Source organism: Mandrillus leucophaeus, unplaced genomic scaffold (assembly GCF_000951045.1).
Source record: "Mandrillus leucophaeus isolate KB7577 unplaced genomic scaffold, Mleu.le_1.0 Scaffold912, whole genome shotgun sequence".
Classification (NCBI taxonomy): Eukaryota; Metazoa; Chordata; class Mammalia; order Primates; family Cercopithecidae; genus Mandrillus; species Mandrillus leucophaeus.
Window position 1 is genome coordinate 25487 of NW_012109942.1, and position 6801 is coordinate 32287.

Sequence of the window (6801 nt, forward strand, 5' to 3'; positions counted from 1 at the left end):
CAGTAGGCAGCACTGGTGCAGGGAAGTTCATGTTATTGGAAACATGTAGCATCTTCTCCTGCTACCATCGTCACATTGTCCATGAACCCACTGGGCAAACGCCAAGGAAGCTGGGAAAAGCGGCTGACTGGTATCCACAGACCAGCCATCATATGGCCGTTTTATTGGTAGCCTCTCCTACTCAAGGATACTAACACGAGGTTCTCATAACCAGAATATAATCATCCATATCAGGATATCCACATTCACCCAGCACTACTGTCCAATCAACAGATGCTATAATGTCATCCAAATGTTCTCAGTTGTGCCCTAAATACATTTTTATTTTAAGTTTGTAATCCGGGATCCAATCCAGGATTTCCCATTGCATTAATTGCCATGTCTTTTAAGTTCCTTCATCTTCAAACAGTTTTGCCTTATTTTTCACAACCTTAAGAATTTTAAAGAGCAGAAGCATTTCCTTCTGAAGGATGTGTTCACCTTTTTCCATCTGATGTTTTTCCACATCCAGACTTAGGTCATGTATCTTTCACAAGAAAACCACAGAAATAATGCTATGCTCTTCCTAGGACATCACAGCAGGAGGCACACGATCAAGTTTGTGCCAGATTTCTCCACCACAAAGTCATCATTCTTCCAATTGTAATTGATAAGTATTTAATATGAAGATATTAATATACATACACACTAATGTATATTTATATGTAAAATATATACAAAATATTATTTCAATATCTAACCAATATAAAAGTTATTAATTAGATATGTTTAATTTCATTTCCTACTAACTCTTCAAAATCTGGTGTGTATTGTACCCTGACATCACATCTCAGTCCAGCCTAGCCACATTTCAAGTGTTCAGTATTCATATGGCTGTGGCTACCATATTTGTCAGGGCAGCACTAAAGCACTAAAGAACTTCTTTCTTGGAAAAGTTCTAAGCTTTCAAAGTGTTTGGCAAATACATTTTATAAAATTCTTCAGAATCCATGAATAGGCAATTACACATTTAGTAAGCCATAGAATCAAACATGACATTAAAAAGCGAATCCCTTGACAAAAAAGAAGGTAGGCAAAATTTTCTTCAGAACAAATGGAGAAATCAATGATGATTACCTAACATGCCCATTATTATTTATTAACATCCTTCATTAATACTCCCAAACCCCATCAACAGGTAAATGAATAAACACATTGAGGCCTATCTGAACAATGTCCCAATTCCTTACCATTCTTACTTCTTTTGCAAACAGAAAAGACTCAGTATCAGCAAAGACTATTTGGATAGTTTGTTCTTATGACAGTAGTTGTAATTTCCTGGAGGTCTATGTGATATCAGTTATGTACTTCAATACCTTCACAAGTACTTTTCCTGTTTGGCCATTTTCTGCAGTATATCCATGCTTCCATTTTCTCTATTCTTTTATTTCTATCCTAGACTTTTCTTTCATCCTGTAATTCTTTATCCTAAAAATACTAATTGAAGGATAACATCACAAAATACTGTATTTCTCTAGATGATACTCCAAATTGATACCTAATATACAGAAATGACTATCATGGACATAACCCACAACATGTGAAATGCATGGCTCATTCTACTGACATTAAAAAGGAAAGTTAATGACAACTGAATTTCTAGTCATTTTCCACCCAAACAGTTGCTTATAAAATGGCAGGGAATTGTAGGTGTGTATGTAGTGGCCATTTTTTGGTGGGGTGTTCAGGAACTCTCCTCTTGAGCCCCTCTTTTCTTTGAGGAATATTTCAATGAGCACCAATTGAGTCTGACACAACCTACCAGCCCCAGCCTTGGAAGTGAGCATGATGCCCAGCTCTGGCCAGAGACTCTACCCTTGTATCATAGCAACTGATTCAGTACTTTTCTTTCGGAATCAACAGGAAGGACTCTTGCTTTTTCTACCACTGTGGTGTGCAAGGACAAAGTAAAGTGGGTTATTTGTAGCACTTCTCTCTACAGAGAGAGAAGAAAGTCATCTTCAGAGGCAGAAAATGAGGTTAAAACACAAGGAAAACTGTCAAGAGAAAGAAGAACATTTCTTGATGATTTCATATAAGCCCCTGGGTCCAGCTATGCATGACAGTGGCTTGGGTTAAAGCTCTGTCACTTATAGGAACATTGACTTAAACATAAAATAAAGTATTACAAGCTATGAACTTTTAGATGAAAATACAGAAAAAAATCTTTGTAATATTCAATTAATTAAAAATTTCTTAGATGAAGCCCGAAAAGCACAATGCACAAGAACAATTAATAAATTGGGCCCCATCAAAATTAAGAGCATCTGCTATTTGAAAGACAGTGTTATGAGAACAAAAAAGAAAACTCAGACAAGGAGAAAATACTTGCAAATCTCATATCTAATAAGGGATTTGAATCCAGAGCATATAAAAAACCTATTAAAATTTAATATGAGAAAATAAGCAAAAGAAAAAAAAAAGGAAGAAGCAAAAAAAAAATGTGAACATACACTTTACCAAATATATACAGATGGCATGCAAGTACATAAAGAGACACTAAATACTTTTAGGCATTATGAAACTATAATAAAATACTATTGTAAACACGAAAATATCTAAAATTTTAAAAGAAGGCCCATACAAAATGTTGGCAAGAGTGTGGAATTCTCATATACTGCTGATAAAAATATAAAATGGTACAACCATTTTGGCAAACATTGTGACAGTGTCTTAAAACTAAGCCTAAACCTATTAGCTATTACATTCCTAATATTTACTCAAATTTATAAGAACGTATGTACATGAATGTTTATTGCAAATGTATTTGTATAAGTCCAAAACTGGAAGCAATGCAAAAACCCATCAGCAGGCAAATGGATATATAAGTTGTGACCTAACCTCACAATAGAATACTACTCAATAATAAAATTAATGACCTATTGATGCCTGCAATATAGCAGAATCTCAAAATAATTATGCTATGTGAAAGATGCCAGACCCCTCCAAAAACAGGTCCATGCTATACTTTGTTTATGTAAATGTCTAGATGAGGCAAACTATTTTATAGTTACAGATTGTTGATGGCCAGGAAGGGCGTAAAGTAGGAAGGTACAGAAAGTTTGGGATTATGAAAGTGCAAGGGGCAACTTTTATCCGTGCTGAATATGTTCATTATTTTTATTTTGGCGATGGATTTGCAAGTACGTATAAAAAATAACACACCACTGGGCACGATGGCTCACGCCTGTAATCCCAGCACTTTGGGAGGCCTAGGCAGGTGGATCACGAGGTCAGGAGATTAAGACCACAGTGAAACCTCGTCTCTACTGAAATACAAAAAAAATTAGCCGGCGCAGCGGCGGGCGCCTGTAGTCCCAGTTACTCGGGAGGCTGAGGCAGGAGAATGGCGTGAACCCGGGATGGGGAGCTTGCAGTGAGCCGAGATCATCCCACTGCACTCCAACCTGGGCAACAGAGCAAGACTCTGTCTCAAAAAAATAAACAAACAAACAAACAAAAAACACACATACAGTATTTTTGTTTCATTCTTACAAAAGCACAATTACTTGCTAATGCGATGTGTGTGCCTGTTGGACATGCAGCACAACTTTTCAGATCTTAAAATCGGACTGGATCTCAACCACTGGACCTGATTTCCTATTCCACACTGACTTTAGCACAATACTTGCTTTTATTGTGGTAATTAACAACACCCACCTTAAAGGTAAAGAAACGTACTTCTAACTACTTTTGAAACTATGAACTGCTTCAGGCTAGTAGTTCTTAAGGTCTCCAGCAAATGCTGCTTTGTTTCCCTCAAAAATACACAGCCTGGGCAACATGGCAAAACCCCATCTCTACTAAAGATACAAAAATTAGCCAGGTGTGGTGGTGCATGCCTGTAGTCCCAGCTACTCAGGGAGGCAGAGGCTGCAGTGGGCCTAGAACTTACCACTGCACTCCAGCCTGGGGGACAGAGTGAGACCCCCATCTCAAATACACACACGCACATATACATACTCACAAGCTATCCACTGGTGCCGCTGTCAGTTAAACACAGTATCTCAGGGCACCTTAGCACACAAGTGTGAGAGCTGTGGTCCTAAACACTTCAATTAAAAGTGAAACATCTCTGGCTGGATTTTTAGAATATTTACTTTTTAATGTTTTTATACTATATATTTATTTTTTACATTTTAATTAATTTATCTGAATACAAGAATACAGACATTTTGAAAGCAAAACAATGGAAAACATGCCCTGCAAACACTAATCAGCACAAAGCTCATCTTGCTATGTTATTATTGATAGATCAGACATAAGCCAAGAAACATTGCTAGACATAAAATAGATTTTATGATGTCAGTCACTAGAAAAGTATGCCAATTTTAAATATGTACAAATATAAAATATCCCTTCAAATTATTTACTACAGAAACTGATACAACGAAAAGAAAAATAGGCTAATCTACAATATAGATTTTAACATTCCCTTCAATAAGTGACGGAACCAACAGATAAAATCCATGAAAGGGATATTTGATGAACACAATGAGCAAACTTGACATAAACTGACATACACAGAAGCCGACACTCAACAACTACTGAATACACAACCTTTTCCAGTGTGTGTGTCATAATGAACAACATAGATGATATGTTGGAATTTAAAGGGACTCATCACAGAATATTCAGTTGTGGTATTTTGCCTAAACTTGTCTGGCCTTCAACAGGGTTCAAATACAGTTAAATTCTTATTTCATCTAAAGAGTCCTGTCTTTTGTTTTTGTTTTTTTTTTTTTTTTTGGTACATTTTACAGCAACAATCTAAATTTACATAACAACTGAACCTAGCCCTTGGAACTTGAAGTTTATTCTAGCCAAAGGCACATTAAACTGTCTAAGTAATAATGTCCTTCAAATTGTTGTCCCCAGTTCCAATAATGGAGTATAGCTCCAAGAAACTAACAGACTATTTGTTCTTCATAGCATACATTCTGTGTTACATCAAAACATGGTATAAAGCCTTGAAATCAGCAGCAGAGAGAAAATGAGATCAACAACCATCTAGCTATGACCTCACTACTGAGTAATGATGCTTTTAGCTGACTCCTTTACTTGATTCCTAACTGCTTATTTCTGGCAGGGAAGCACTAACCACTGATCAAGGCGACCTTTTAAGAAGTGAGCAGGACAAACAGGCTCCACCACCAGTGATCAGTTTAACAAGCTGCAGCTCTAGTCACTGGCTGCAACTCATATTGTGGGTGTTAAGAGCTCAGAATTAACATTGAAATACTACTGACTCCAAAAGAAACCCAGAAATCTCTGGGAATCCAGCAAAGATAGAAAGGGTCCTCTCAATAGTCACCACTCACACTTTGCTTTGTTTTGGAAACTATTTTATTACATATGGAGAATATCACAAAAGTATGCCTGTTCCTCACTGTTAATGCTAACCCCAAAATGGTAAGACTCTTGCGGGTTGACACCCCCAGGCTCTCACTGGCCCTTCAACAGAAGACGGTGAAGTCACCTGCAAGAGTGATTGATCACCCAAAAGCTTCCAGGCTGGACGAGTCAGGACTCAGTTCTTGCAGTTCCCAAATTCACAGTTCTCTTGGGACATGGTTATTTATGGAGCTCCCAAAGATGAGCAATTCCACCCAGGAAATTCTGTTTATAAAAGATTATTCACATCTAATTATCTCAGGAGACATTAACACAGCAATGTTGCAAATTTCCCATTAATTGTTAATCCATGGAGAAAAATTGGACAATTATTTTTTAAAATATGAAAAGCTTCATACAATAAAAATTCTACTCCCATATGTGATTCAATTTCTATTCATTAATGCCGGAGAAGTTAATAATTACGAATTGACAGTGGTAAAAATAAATAAATAAATAAATAAATCATTCATCATTGGAGATGTGCAGAATGTTTAAAAGAAATACAAATTTGTTATTGGCTTTAGGGCGTTTTATGCTTTCCATACGCTCATGGCTCTGTATCTCTCTCTCTCTCTCTCTCTCTCTCTCTCTCTAATTTCAGTTTCTTTGGATTTCTCCTGCTTAGAAATGACGAGAGAACTTTGGATGTGGAACGTGGAGGAGGAGGAACACGAAGTAGGGGTCTGCACGTGGGGTGGTGAGCGCTGTGGGTGCCCAGCAAAGACTGCCTGGTCCACATGCCGGAGGGGTCTCTGCGCCCCGGTAGGCATTGCAGCTGATGGTGAAACTTTTGGCGTGGTGGAAGAGTCTCCACAAACTTTGGAAGGTGTCCGCTGTGTCCTCCATAGCCCTGTATCCCTGCAGAGGGCGATAATCTGGGGGAGAGGAAAGTCCCGCTCGTGGGCTAGGGCTGACTGGCTGGAGCCACTTGCGCAGCGCAGCCCTGGCAGAGGTGCAGGCGGCACGGGCCACGGGGTTAGGGGAGCCCAGGAGCCACGGCGCCAGCGCTCGCTCACCAACAGCTGGGCCCTGGTGTCACAAGCTGATGTGAGTTACGTCTTCTTGGGGCCAGAGGGGTCCCAGAAAAGCTGCAGACCAGGGCTGACCAGCGGGCAGCGTGGTGGCCACGATGGAAGGTGACGGGGTTCGCAGCGCCAGGCGACCCAGCAGACCGCAAGCCCAGGCATCCCGAATTGCGAGCAGCACCGCGGGAAGGCCCGGCGATGGTGACGCGGCTGCCAGAGCACAAGGCCCACGACCCAGTCTCAGCCGACAGCCCATCGTCAGCTAACTTCAGGAACCCCGGGCCAGCTGAGGCCCGGGCCTCATGGGCAGGACAAAGGGCAGAGGGTGCACAGGCGGGGC

At 39.8% G+C, this 6801-nt stretch overlaps 1 pseudogene; it reads left to right on the forward strand.

Annotated features, from left to right (window-relative positions):
- The first annotated feature begins 1672 nt into the window (after positions 1 to 1672).
- Positions 1673 to 6576, forward strand: LOC105531836 (annotated as a pseudogene).
- Positions 6577 to 6801: the final 225 nt, after the last annotated feature.